General features: G+C 40.2%; 1 protein-coding gene across 6 annotated transcripts in view; it reads left to right on the top strand.

Moving 5' to 3' along the window:
* The first annotated feature begins 3,956 nt into the window (after nt 1-3,956).
* The window catches only part of cald1a (caldesmon 1a), a 53,856-nt gene continuing 44,318 nt past the window's right edge, over nt 3,957-13,494 (top strand). Inside the window, exon 1 of one of the 6 annotated variants that reach the window (XM_029461751.1) lies at nt 3,957-4,287. The gene's annotated coding sequence lies outside the window, so the exon portion shown is untranslated. The remainder of the gene's footprint in view (nt 4,288-13,494) is intronic. The other 5 variants (XR_003834540.1, XM_029461753.1, XM_029461754.1 and 2 more) reach the window with 5 other exon arrangements.

Genomic DNA, 13,494 nt, shown 5'->3' with positions numbered 1-13,494 from the left:
GTCCCGGGGCCCCTGAACATGTGAAAGAGTTAGAATTTGAGCCAGGTGTGTCACAGCGAGGCTTTTAATCCCTGCCTGCAACGTGTAATTGATCGTTATAAATCATTTTATATCAGGGCATGGAAGAGGGCTGCACATTAACAGTAGAGGCCTGGATGTCATATGATCCACTTATGTAATCCACCTTGATCTAATGTTGTCATAGATTAAAATTATGTACATTACAGATTACATGCATTATTGTTATCAAGATAGTATCCTTTTTACGGATTGGCTGCTGGAGTCCTCTTCATGGGGCACAATCTCTGTGACGATCTTTACTATGACCAGCGTAACAATGTTTCATGATTTAGGTGGAAAGAGTGGCATATCAGTTTTACATTCCCATGATACTCTTATTGTTTGTCCATGAGATGTGGCAGACCAGTAGTCAGTATTAAGTCAAACGTGAATCATGCATGAGGGAAATAATGCAGATGTTTGCGACTGCAGGTGTCTATTTTGTTGGCATCTCTGTCTTTGACAGTACACAGCAGAGAGATACAGGACGGAACGGGGGACAGATGAGAACGATAAAAGTCCTGGACTTTACCCAGGATGCTGCAGTTTGGTATGCACGTCCGCCAACTGAGACATCCTAGATACCAAACATAGACACAAACACGTACAGAGTCCATTGTAGGAGGATTTCTATCAGTGACAACATTATTTCTCAAACAAAGATCTCCTGATTATATTTAAACCTGCAGCATCCCTAAATGTCCTGCTTTTCCTTGTTGTTAAGGGAAACTTTTGTTTCATTAAGCTATGCTAATGCTGTTGCAGAATAACATTTGGCACTTTCATCATTAACTCTCACACTTTTCTACAAGTGAACACAACTTTGAAGGCAAATCCCATCCTCACCTCTAACATCACATTCACGCAAGATGGCAACATAGTCTTTCATCTGATTTAAAACAATATGATGAAATACGAAAATGTCAAAGGTTTTGTTAAAACCTTTATAATTGGTTCTGAGGTGTTTCATCTGATGTAACATCATGAAGGTATATATGTCAGGTAGAACTGGCAGTAGGGCTCCATCCGGCCTGGGGCTCCGAATACCTTGTGCATCCTTGACAGCAGCTGCACACAGAAAGAAAAACAGCTTAAAGCTGAAATGTTTTCTCTTTGGTTTATGGGCAGATAAACGTGCATAATTATCCATATGTTCAGTGCTACCTCTTGTGCAGGGGTCTTCAACCTTCTTTCCTCTGAGACCTAATTTGACTAAATCAAACACAGTTGTACATCAGCAATAGCAGACTTAATTTCTGCTCCTTGACAACTACCATGAATAGCCACCGCAATCATTTTCCTCTTTTACAATCCTGCCATCGCTGTTAGGATCTGCACCACTAAAGGAAGCCTCTGTTGCTGCGTTGGCCTTCTTCGTCAGAGAATGTTGTCTTTTAATCGATGTTTTCAGCTCCTTTATCTTTTCTGTTTGTAGACTGCTAACATCCGCAAAGTTGCTGTGAACTTTGGTAAAGTGGCGCTTCGCAGTGCATCTTTTACTGACAACGTCTAATGTTACGACGTCACCGACGCACCCACACTTGAAAGCAGCACGGTTGTTTAATTGACGGCAGATATAATAATAATTTTTTGTCAGCAGGGGGATATCTGTGAATTTGATTGGACAGACATTCAAACAGATTTACAAAGTGACTTTGTGTTATCTAATGTACATATTCTTTTAACCTTTAGTTAGGTAGCGAGCTACTTGTTAGAGACCCCTGCTACAGTGGCACTAATATGGTTAAGGCTTATGTGGTGATGCAACCGTTCTGTTGTAGTAAGACTCCTTTTGTTCCAATCGAAAAACTCACGCAAGGCACCAGCCCTGAGGAGTCTGAGCGTAAATGGAAGTGTGTGACTGAGGTAAACACCTGAGCTCATGATGTAAATAAAGAAGTGAGCATCGGCCCCGAGTATGAGGGCATTACACTATCTATAAACATGCCCCCGCCAGAGCATCTTTTATGGCAATCAAATTAGGAAGGGATTTAGCCAATATGTTGTGTGCAAACTGGAAAGTAAGTCTTAAAAAAACCTGCAAGATGAAGGATGACATGCAGATTTATTTTAAAACGCATCATTTTTCAAAGGAATGAAGATAAGAATGGCTCTCTAACCCCTCCACTTTGTCTTTGTCTCTGCTCTCTTTATGCACATTGTCTCTCGTACACACACACACACTTACACACAATTGCATTTGCACAAAATCAACGGAGCGCACTTATTTAACTTTATCTTAAAGAAACACATGCAAAAGAGCAGCAGCGCATATGGTGCTCATTTCTGCACCAGTGGCCTAATGCTCTTAAGTTCATTCTTTGTTGTGAGCATCATTGTTTTAAAGGGGAAGACAAAGCCGGGCAGTGTCCCTGCGCTGCTGTTTCGTAGTAAAGAAGTAGAACACTGCAGCTATTGTGTTTGTGAACTCCTAACTCCCTGCATCCTTACGAACCGTGCTGACAGACAAAAGGTCACAGATTGCAGGGATGCATTTGATAGAGAGAACCAAACATGACGCCACACTTTTATCAATATCCCTGCTTCTTGATGTATGATCATTTTGTAAAAAGGATGATGCTGAAGGTGAAGTCACAGCCGTAGCTACTATTGAGGAAACTGAGGTCATGACCTTTGTATTTTTTTTTTTTATAAGAGGTTTCAGCAACCATTGTATAATTGGAAACCTACAATGGCATATTTTGCAGGCTGATTCCAGTATTTATAGATTTTAATTTGACTATAAATATTACCATTACGTTTGAGACACAGAGCTAGCATCCGATTTTCCACTTCACCCGCTTCTTTAACAACATTTACTGCTGTTCTGAAGGTATTTCCAGAACCTCTAAAGACTATTAAAGACCATTTGGTTGAAGAAATATTCTGTCTGTTCCACAGTAAAAACATGTTTTAACCTCTTCTCATGTTGCAGCTGGATTTCCAATACAGAACGCTGGAAATGATGTCCTTCATCATTTTAGCCATGCTAGCATGTCTCACGTTTGAAATTTTAGGACACAATCATTTCCCATTCAGAGTGAATTTAAATGTTAAACACTTTTGTAATTCCCTGACTTTTCATCAACATGAGGTCAACATATACATTTTTGTCCAACACTTTGGTTTATGACCAAATTCTTGCTAAACTAATGACATCCCCAGTAGTCTCAGCTCTTCTTCTTTGTGGTAATCAGTGAATGTTAGCATGCTAACAGGCTAAACATTACGTCCTAAACATGTTAGCATTGTCATTGTGAGCCTGCAGAAGTTAACATTTAGTCAAATACAGCCTAACAGAGCAACAAGTATAGCTGTAAAATAATTTTTAAAAGTAGTATAAAATTAAGTACATTTTGTTCCCACTTGTTCACAGGTCATACATAAGGTCTATCCCAGCCTACTAAAAAAACATGTAATCTTTTTCTAAGGAAAGGGGGGCAGAGCTGGTAAAGAGGGTTCAATTACATTAGAGATGATAAAACATTTTTTTTAAACACAATACCTTTTCAGTAGTTAAATACATAAAAAAGTAATTTAACTAATTAAACCACTATGTAAATGTAAATGTAGCACCATCAAGCTACTGCTATATGCAGTTAACTACTGGTTTAATTACAGGCCTGGTTGACTACTCCCCAACACTACCAGTAGATTTGTAGTGGAGTTTCATTTGTGTAGACTGCATCTCTTTGTGATGGGAGGAATCTGAGATTGTGATTCATCCGAGGAAAAAGTGGTGATCTGGTCACCACGTTCCCGTTAGCGTCACTATTAACATGGGAGCTTGGCCTGCATGTGAGCACACAGCCCTCCTTTTTGTCCCAAGATTAACATTTCATATGATCGCTCTTGACAGATGATTTTCTTTCAGAGGCCCCCCGAAGGATAACCGAAAAGGGGCACTTTCTGCCTTAAAGTCACTTTCGCTGCCTGGAGTTCTGCACAAGTTGTTCGCAAAGTTGACACTTTTTCATTTTGGACTCAGGCAGACTTTCTGAAAGCTTTTCGAGAGCAGTCTGAAGCGGTGGTTTAACGTTTTAAGAGCAGACTGGAGCACATTCAGCCAAGAGTAGATGTGCGGTTATGTCTTAAAGGGAGGGGCTTGAACGGGATTTCAGTTTGCTTTTATCATTGAGTGTAGTGGAGGACCGACTGCAGACTGGCTTCATCTCCTCTCCTCACACTCGACTCAAGAGCTCTACTTTGTCCCGTTAAGATCCACAGGTAAGCGCAAAAAACTTTGAGCCGCCTGCAAACTCAATTCTTACACTTCCATACACGCGATTATAGGGAGAAAGTTTATGACGCGCGGATGCTTGAGCGAATGGAAATGCATTATTTGACGATGGGAGATGATCACATTGTGGGTCTCCACTGTGCGCATGAGCTGCTGCTGCTGCTGCTGAGACTTTTCAGGATATCTTGGCTGTAAGCCGCTCCCTCTTTGTGCGACAACAGTTCACTAAAGTAAACTCATGATTGTGAGCTGTGAACTACTTTCTCTGGTGCCGAGCAGTGACGCTGTCATGTAAATGTTTTGTTAACCGCGGGACAACACAAAGAAAAGCATATGTCCACTCCTGTAATGCGCGCTCAGTCCTTCAGGGGGGTGTCTCCAAACCCCCGGACAGACAACTTTCTCATCGCCCCAGCAGCCGACACGGCACTAAATATGTTCAACGTTGACACCGCTCGTTTATAATATTCATAGCATCCTCCAGATCCCAAAGGAAAGCTGTGTTCTTGACCCATAACTGCAGGATGTGGATAAACCTGTTGAAATGTGACATGTGGAAGTTGTACTAAGTTGGCTAAAGGAAAGGATGGGATATGGCTTCTAGCACACCACATGCCCGTCAAAATGTCTGAATTTGACCATAAGAGCATGCTGATATACAGAAGGCAAGTGTCCTTGGGTGTGTGAGCTTTAAACACATCCAGCGTCTCCTGCAGACAAAGCCACAGGGCGGTCTTGCAAAAGGCAGGCCTGCTCTCTCGCAGATGAATCCACTTCTCATCGTTTTTAAAGTATCACATTCTTTGCAGTCCCACCACCACCCCTGAGGCAAAGGGCTCTCTTCAACTCTCATTGTACTTGAGTTGGCCAGTAGGTCTTTTGATCTCTGCTTTATTACATAGTAGTATCTGTGAAATGGAAGCATGGAAAATGGGGAGGGAGGGAGCTGCAGGTCTTTTTCCTTTTTTGAATTTGTTCGGGCCCAGAGACAGCATCGTAATTGTCCATGAAACTCTATCTGATAAGTTGTGCAGTATTTGGAAAACACGTGGAGAGTGCACCCCGCTCCTTATAAAGCACAGGCCCAACCTGGTGATAGGTGATTGGAAAAGCCTCTGGAATGCAATGCAGAAGTCTTCTAGTACAGTGGTTCCCAACATGTTGTGTCTGATGCACCCCCACAGCCCTGTCAGATAAACTGAAGTACCCCTTCATAGACACCAACCATCATGTTCCAAATGTGTTCCATTGGATTTATTCTAACCTGGATGTTAACACTTTGAATTCTCAGATAACAACTTATTCTTACAATTGACCTTCAATTTGAACTAAAGTTTATGTTTGATCATGTAAATATTTCAACTGAATCCATTACTTAATAGCTAACAATTTTTACAGTTTATCAGTTACTTATAGCTAACTTTTGCAACAGTTTATCAGTTACTTATAGCTAACTTTTGCAACAGTTTATCAGTTACTTTTAGCTAACATTTGCAACAGTTTATCAGTTACTTTTAGCTAACTATTGCAACAGTTTATCAGTTACTTATAGCTAACTATTGCAACAGTTTATCAGTTACTTTTAGCTAACTTTTGCAACAGTTTATCAGTTACTTATAGCTAACATTTGCAACAGTTTATCAGTTACTTTTAGCTAACTATTGCAACAGTTTATCAATTACTTATTGCTAACTATTGCAACAGTTTATCAGTTACTTTTAGCTAACATTTGCAACAGTTTATCAGTTACTTATAGCTAACTTTTGCAACAGTTTATCAGTTACTTTTAGCTAACATTTGCAACAGTTTATCAGTTACTTTTAGCTAACTATTGCAACAGTTTATCAGTTACTTATAGCTAACTATTGCAACAGTTTATCAGTTACTTTTAGCTAACTTTTGCAACAGTTTATCAGTTACTTTTAGCTAACATTTGCAACAGTTTATCAGTTACTTATAGCTAACTTTTGCAACAGTTTATCAGTTACTTTTAGCTAACATTTGCAACAGTTTATCAGTTACTTTTAGCTAACTATTGCAACAGTTTATCAGTTACTTTTAGCTAACTATTGCAACAGTTTATCAATTACTTATAGCTAACTATTGCAACAGTTTATCAGTTACTTTTAGCTAACTATTGCAACAGTTTATCAGTTACTTATAGCTAACTATTGCAACAGTTTATCAGTTACTTATAGCTAACTATTGCAACAGTTTATCAGTTACTTTTAGCTATCTATTGCAACAGTTTAGCCATCAATGTTAGCTAGCTATTTAGACTTCTCAATCACAACATGAAGTGTAAAGGTGTTACAGCTGACTCAATATGTGGATTATTTTTGATCAAATCCTAAATTTCTATTTAGTCAAATTAGTTGAGCCACTTTATATTTCCAAGTACTCCATAGCAACTACATAAGTATTTCCTGGGATACGAGAACCCCTAATGGGAATCACTACACTTGGAGTTGTTTTCTTCAGGTTTTGCATGCATATTTACACGCATATACATTCTCTCTCACACAGCTATTTTTGGACAGAAATACACACAGCAAACTACAGGCTTTACACTAAAATGTGTAGTGCTTTGTAGTGTACTTAGAAGGGGATTTTATAATTGGCACAATATGATATGGGAGCAGAAGAATCTGGAGGTAATTGCACAGAGTGATAACAGGGGTTTGGCAGTGTGGGGCGAGAGCCAGGGCCAGAGTTAGGGCTGGGCGGGCAGGATGTAGGGAACACTGCCATGCATTTCCGGAGTCTGGCTCTGGACTGCACAGTGCGGTGAAGGCTTCTAGTTACTGTACGCTGGCTCCCTCTCCTTCTGCCTCCCTTCTCTCATACACTTGATTTAAGTTAAATGTGGGATCAGGTAATTATTGTACCTCATTCTCGACATAATCAACATGTGCTGAAGCACGCGGCATTCATGAATCTGTGTTAACATGCGTGCACTATATGTGGGTGCGTTGTTATAGTTTGATGCTAGGTACTCATAATCCACCACAGTATCAAGTTCCAAAGCAAGAATCCAGAGTTTCCTTGCAAGGCAATCGTTTCTTACCACCACTGAGCTAAGGCAGCCGACCAAGTGGCAAACTGAATTTGAATAGAATGGAAAACTGGCAGAGGGGATTTTCTAACACAAATGATCCGACGTACTGTTCTTTTATTTTAATTTTAATTTTAAATAGGTTCGGACATGTCAGTCCAAACATACATTGTTTCTGCACAGCAGGTGCCAGAGCTATTTTCTGGTTTCTTCTCATAACAGACCAGTTTCCTGTGTTCCAGTGTTTGTCCTAATTTTATGCAGATTTGTTTGTTCTAAGATTATAGTTTTAAATGGAATTGCCGCCCCACCGTGTCCACAGAACCACAAGCAAAATGAGTGCTTTCTGATTTATCAATGGTGTCCTTGTCATCGGTGTCCACTACCAGTTGCCTTGCATAAAATTAGTTGAGGTTCGTGTCTTCTGGGCTTCAGCTCATTTGAAGTGATTATGATTGACGTGCAGCTAGCGCTCATTGGACTCCGGCCCTGGACTGGAGCCTCACAGCATACTCGTTCTGTTCCCCCTCGCCTTTGAATTCGATAGCATGTAATTTGAATGCGCTGCATCCAGAACCGCACAAGTTGTATAATATGGTGAGCTTGGATGGACGGGGCAGGGACGTTGAGTTGGAAAAATAATTATTTTTCTCCGGATAACGACGGTCAACAAGTGGTAGGCAAAGACTGGTAGCCCTTCTTAATTGCTTGTGAAGTCACACGAGGGCATGAAACCTTAGAGAATGTTTATTTAGGTCCTGGAAAATATGCCGTAAGAGTTTTGCAGATGTTTGTGATATAAATTCAAAATTCTTGTTATTTGCCATTTCAAAAAGAAAAGAAAAAACCTTGTTCCTCATTATGCAGCCAAGCTGACATGGAACAGTTCTGGGTGGAATATCCACGGTGCTCTTGGATGTTCTGCCGTTTGTTCACTGCACAATTAGTCTCTTGGGTGATGGAGAATGTTTACTCTCATCCCCCCTCCTCACCCGGCCTATAATGTATATATATATACCACCAAATGAAGTCTTTAATCAAACCACATTTACAAAGCTATATTCAAGCCACAGATTCAATACATACAAATGCATAAAGAATGTCATAATGATCTTTCATCCCAGGATCTGTATCTTTACTTCCTTTCTTTCTAAACTATTTCCCAAACTTTGATTCTCCTGACTGAAGCAGTCATGTGGGCATGAAAGACCTGTGTTTGAATTCCTCTGGGCTTTAGTCACACTCTGATGAAGAGGGTTTGTTAGATCAGCCTTTCACTCGTGTCGTTTTCTGACTTTAAAGTGCTATCACTCAAGGCCAGATTGCCTAATAGGCAGCATGGCATGTCGGTGTTGGTAATTGGCATATTGGCTCGCCATCTGCTTGTTGCCAGATGCTAAGCTCTACCAGAAGTTTCATATCTATAAAACAGACTATTGTATTTTTTCCCCCCTCTGACTAAATCTTTAGTTGTTTTACTGGGTGATGATTGAATTCATGAGGCAGCCTTGCTTCGTATCTTAAAAGGTAATACCTCCTCTCTTACTCACGTGGTCTACATTTCATATGGTTTTTGTGGGTGATTGATTGTGAGGTCAGTGCTTCTAAGCAGTGCTTCTGATGTCATCCTACAAAAATGCATGTTCTCCCTTTCGTTCCCCAAAGCGGGTTATTCAGAGAAGTGTACAATGTTGTTAAGAGGGACATTTAGCCTTTGGGCTTCTTCTCATCTGATAAAACAAGCACAGGAAATGTCTCTGTTTGCTGATTGGCCTTGTGTTTTCCTTCAGCGTCCTCCCACTGGGACCTCAGACGTGCACACTGTGTCCCTGTGCCAGAGAAATCACCTTACTTGTCTCTTTCCAAACAGCTACATTAACTTTCCCTGCACCTCTCTCCTCTTCTTTAACACCAATCTATTCTACCTCAGCCCTTCTCTCCCAAAAAGAAATGATTACTATAACGTTCATTCTCAATTCACCCCGCTTCTTCTCTTTGCCAGCTTTCCATTCTTTCCTCTCTGTCCTCTCTTCACCTTCCCCTCCTCCCTTCTCCTCTCAGCCTCTTGTCTTCTTCCTATCGCGTACCAAAACTAAACAATCATGGCTAATCAAGAGCCTGTCAAATCACCTTTTAAAAATCAATGTTGGGGGGGTAATGGGGATTTAAGGGAACGTGAAGGTAATAAGGTGATGTAAATCCCAGCGGCGTGTGAAAAACACCATTGAGTGTAAACACATGACTGGTGAGGTCATGTGTTTACACAGTTAGCGAGGTTAACCGCTCTATGAATCGCACGGGGGGGGGAAACAGACAGGGCAGTGTGCAGGTCAGTTATAGGCCTGTTGGATTTATGCTTGTGGCTATAGAGGAGCTGCGTGTGCTGAAGTGTGTATGGCGAATGTGAAGGACAGCTTGGAGAGTCCACATTGGACGCCTGCCATCATGGGAGTGAGAACTGGCGAGAGTGAGATCGGCTTGTATGTGGTAATGATGGAAGTGAGGACTTACCTCATACACATAAAACAATCACTGTGTCCTTACATGGGTATTCACATGAGTCAGACTTCTACTGTGATTCTGTTTCATTCTTTGGAATAGCTACAAAGTCCAGTCAAGTCCAGTTTTTTTTTCCAACTAGTTATGAGTAAATGAGAATTTATTTTAAGTCTTTGTGTCAAATCTAAGGAGAATACAATGATGTCACAACCTATTAATATGTTTAGGGATACAAGTAATGATTATTTTCCCCATCAAATCTGCCAATTATGTTCTTATTTGTTATACAGTGTCAAGTTGTCTTCAAATAGTTTTGTTTTGTTTGTCTAACAGTCCAAAACCCAAAGAAATTCAATTTACCGTTTTGGGAATTGGGAAAAACAGCAAGTTTGAGCAACATTTCAGAAGGTGGAACCAGTAAATGTTTAACATATTTTGCTTTGTAAGTGACTTAAACATGCATTAACTGTTCTTTGTAAACCCATCACGAACATATTATCACCATTTTAGTTGATATTGCCAACGTGTTAGCAAAAAGTGCAAGATTATCATTCATTTGCAGTTGTATTGCTGGTCACCTGACCAGAGTTTAAGTCCAATATTCTAATAGTTTTGGTCTCCACCACCTTCTGAGGTAAATATCCGGCTCTTTAGAAGCTGAGTACTTCACTATGGTCATTAACTCGTCACCAGCTTTGTCGATCTGCTGTGTGGTGCTGGCCAGGTAGTATAGTCTGTTTTAGAATTCCTTTTGTTAGTAAAAGCTAAGATACCTGATGCGTCTGAAATTGACGTTGCTAAGAGCAAAACACATAATTCGGGCGTCCACACTGTGATCAAAATGGTTTCATGTGCAACCATCTTTTGTGAGTCGCGTGGTCGCATTCATGTGAGTGCATAATGATCACTATCTATCTATATCTATAGGAGCGAAGACATCAGCCCCTGTCTATTCTATCCAAACCTACAAAGTCTCAAAAGTCAATTTGACGAGCTAGCGTTGAGCATTTGAAAGATCGTGGCGAGGTCCGAGTTTGCTCTCGCAGTTGTTCATGCGAAGCAGAAATGCTCCCTCGTGATGATGCTTTTCTGTTCGTGTATACTGTTCTGTACGCTTGTATCATGTGCACTCGGCACTGTGCATCTATTTAAATGAAGCAGTTCAGATTATTTTACAAGGCAAAATGAGGAGAGAGAGAGAGATGGAGAAGGAGAGAGAACTACGATATGTTCCGTACTCATTTAATCGACGTCAAACACTTGTTTCAAAATTCAATTAAATGTCATCAATTCATAATGTTTCTCAAACCTTTCTCAGTCTCATTTCTATTTATTTCATTGTTTGAAATGGTCCACATGCATCTCTCCCACCTGAATAAGGTAGTCAGGCAGCAGCACAGTCTGAGGTCTGTGTCGGGGGCTGCAGTCGGGAGCAGCGGTAATTGTTTAAGAGTGCATTTATAGAGTGTACTCTTTGTGCCTCCTAATCAGAAGCATACTCAGGCATTTACATATGAGCCTCCGAGGATTGCTCAGGAATGCATTACACGCAAGGCAAATGGACAGGAGAGCAGGAAAGCCGGATCTAGTGGGCCACTCCGATGTTGCCATTTCTTTCCACTTCACATGTCACTGTCCTGTTAGGGGGGGGGGGGGGGGGTGAAAGTGATTAAGGCCGAAGATCAAAAGCACAGAACAGCTGATGCAAAGCCTTTCCTCCCTGAACAACAGTAATAAATGTAGGGTGCGTGTCTATTTGTATCTTTGAGACAACAATACCAACTATTTCTCCAAAAAGTAGAAATCCAATCTGTCTACCTATCAGAGACCTTTATAGATTAGATCTGTTTTTGTGTATTTATTTCAGTACGCATTAGGTAATTTGTCAATTTTTCTCTCTGTACTCTAACTCGGGTCTGGCAAGAGGACAAGGAGAACAAAAATATGGCCTCAGAAAACCATTTTAATCAGACAGTCCTCCGCAGGGACAGAGGCTGGCATCGGAGAGCTCTTTACCTCATCAGAGCTCTGCCAGTGGTGATTGGGAGAAACACTCTGTCAGGTTTTTATTGAATAACCCCAGCTCTGTACTGGAGGGGCTTTACTGTAATAGAGCAGCTCTACGGCCGCCTAGGTGACAGCCAAATGGTACTTATTAAACTAAGGGCTGATTCATACTATACGCCATACTGCAGTTTAACCTTGTTGGAGCCTTTGCCAAAGTCTAGTCCAGTCAGTTTTTATGACTTAGATACATATGTGTACGATTATCCTCTGAACAGACAGCAGAGTTCACAAATTTCCAAATGTAAAAAAAAAAAACACGTGAATACAATTATTTAAAATAGACAATAATTTAAATCTTCAGTCAATTGAACTTGTAATATCCTCTTGAACACCGTGTGTTAAGATGAAAGCTTTCTTGGAGATGCATGTGAGCACCTCGACGGGGATAATAGCTGTGGGTCCCATCGTCTCCGCTTATTTACCCAGTACACAGCTCTCTGCACAAATTGAGCATGACGTCTAATGGAGTGTGAGCGTGGATTAATTACCCCCATATTTCGACTAATGGCTCCTTCTCTTCTGATTAATGATGACACATGTCACACAGAGGAGGGCACAGCGAAAACATACGAGCAGTTTTATGTTATAACGATATCTGCCATTTGAATATTATGGTGTTTAAGATTAAGGTGTATGAAAACTCTCTTTTTTTCTTTTCATTATTAAAGTCATAATTCATTCAGTGCCCTTTACTGGAAATATGGCATTCATAAAGAGAGTGTAGCTGTAAGCGTTCTTGTATTAATGAACATTAAGTGAAACGTTTGTGTAAAGTTTTATCGCTTGTAGGAATCCTTTGGTGTTGGGCACTGATTTGGTGGATGTGCCAAAACTAACAAAGATTTCTTGGGGGGGATTTTGTACCAGTTATGATATTTACCAGAGGAGCAAAAGTCAAACTTACTACAGAAGTCTGACCTTTTGAGGCCAATATCAAAATCAACAGTTTTAAAGATCTGATGTATTCCAGACAATCATATTGTTATTTAATGCATAACATAAACAATGCAGAGACTTATCTATTAAATAATTACTTTTCTAATAACTAAAATATGTACTCCGCATTTTCAGTGTAAAACTGAAAGTGATCTGATTTGTGATCTCTGGTGGAAAAACCATGTAACACTGTTTCTGAATTACCAAAAAATTCAGTTATGTACGGCAATTTCTTGTTATTTACAAGCCAATACTGTATATGCACCTTTTCCAATACATCTACAATAAGCTAATATCTGTCAAACTCTACTTACTGTGAGGCTGGTTATATATGTATTGGTGTATCAGCAGTATTCATGTATAATTAAGATATACACAGTAACTGATATATCTGCACTAAGGTAGCATCCATCATCTACTTACTGTTAAGCTGGTTATACATGTGTTGGTGAATGAGCACGTGTTTTGGCTTCATTGATAAGGGCTAAACATAAATTAAAGCAGAGACCATAATTAGGATGCTGGTGATTTTGGAAGGATATGGTTTGAGCAAATGGTTTTATGTGGATTGTTAATTGCTCATTGGATCAGATGTTGAAGAAGGTACAAATATAGTCGAGTGCAGTAAGAGGGATGG

Source organism: Cottoperca gobio, chromosome 23 (assembly GCF_900634415.1).
Source record: "Cottoperca gobio chromosome 23, fCotGob3.1, whole genome shotgun sequence".
NCBI lineage: Eukaryota > Metazoa > Chordata > Actinopteri > Perciformes > Bovichtidae > Cottoperca > Cottoperca gobio.
This window is presented reverse-complemented; position numbering and strand designations above follow the sequence as displayed.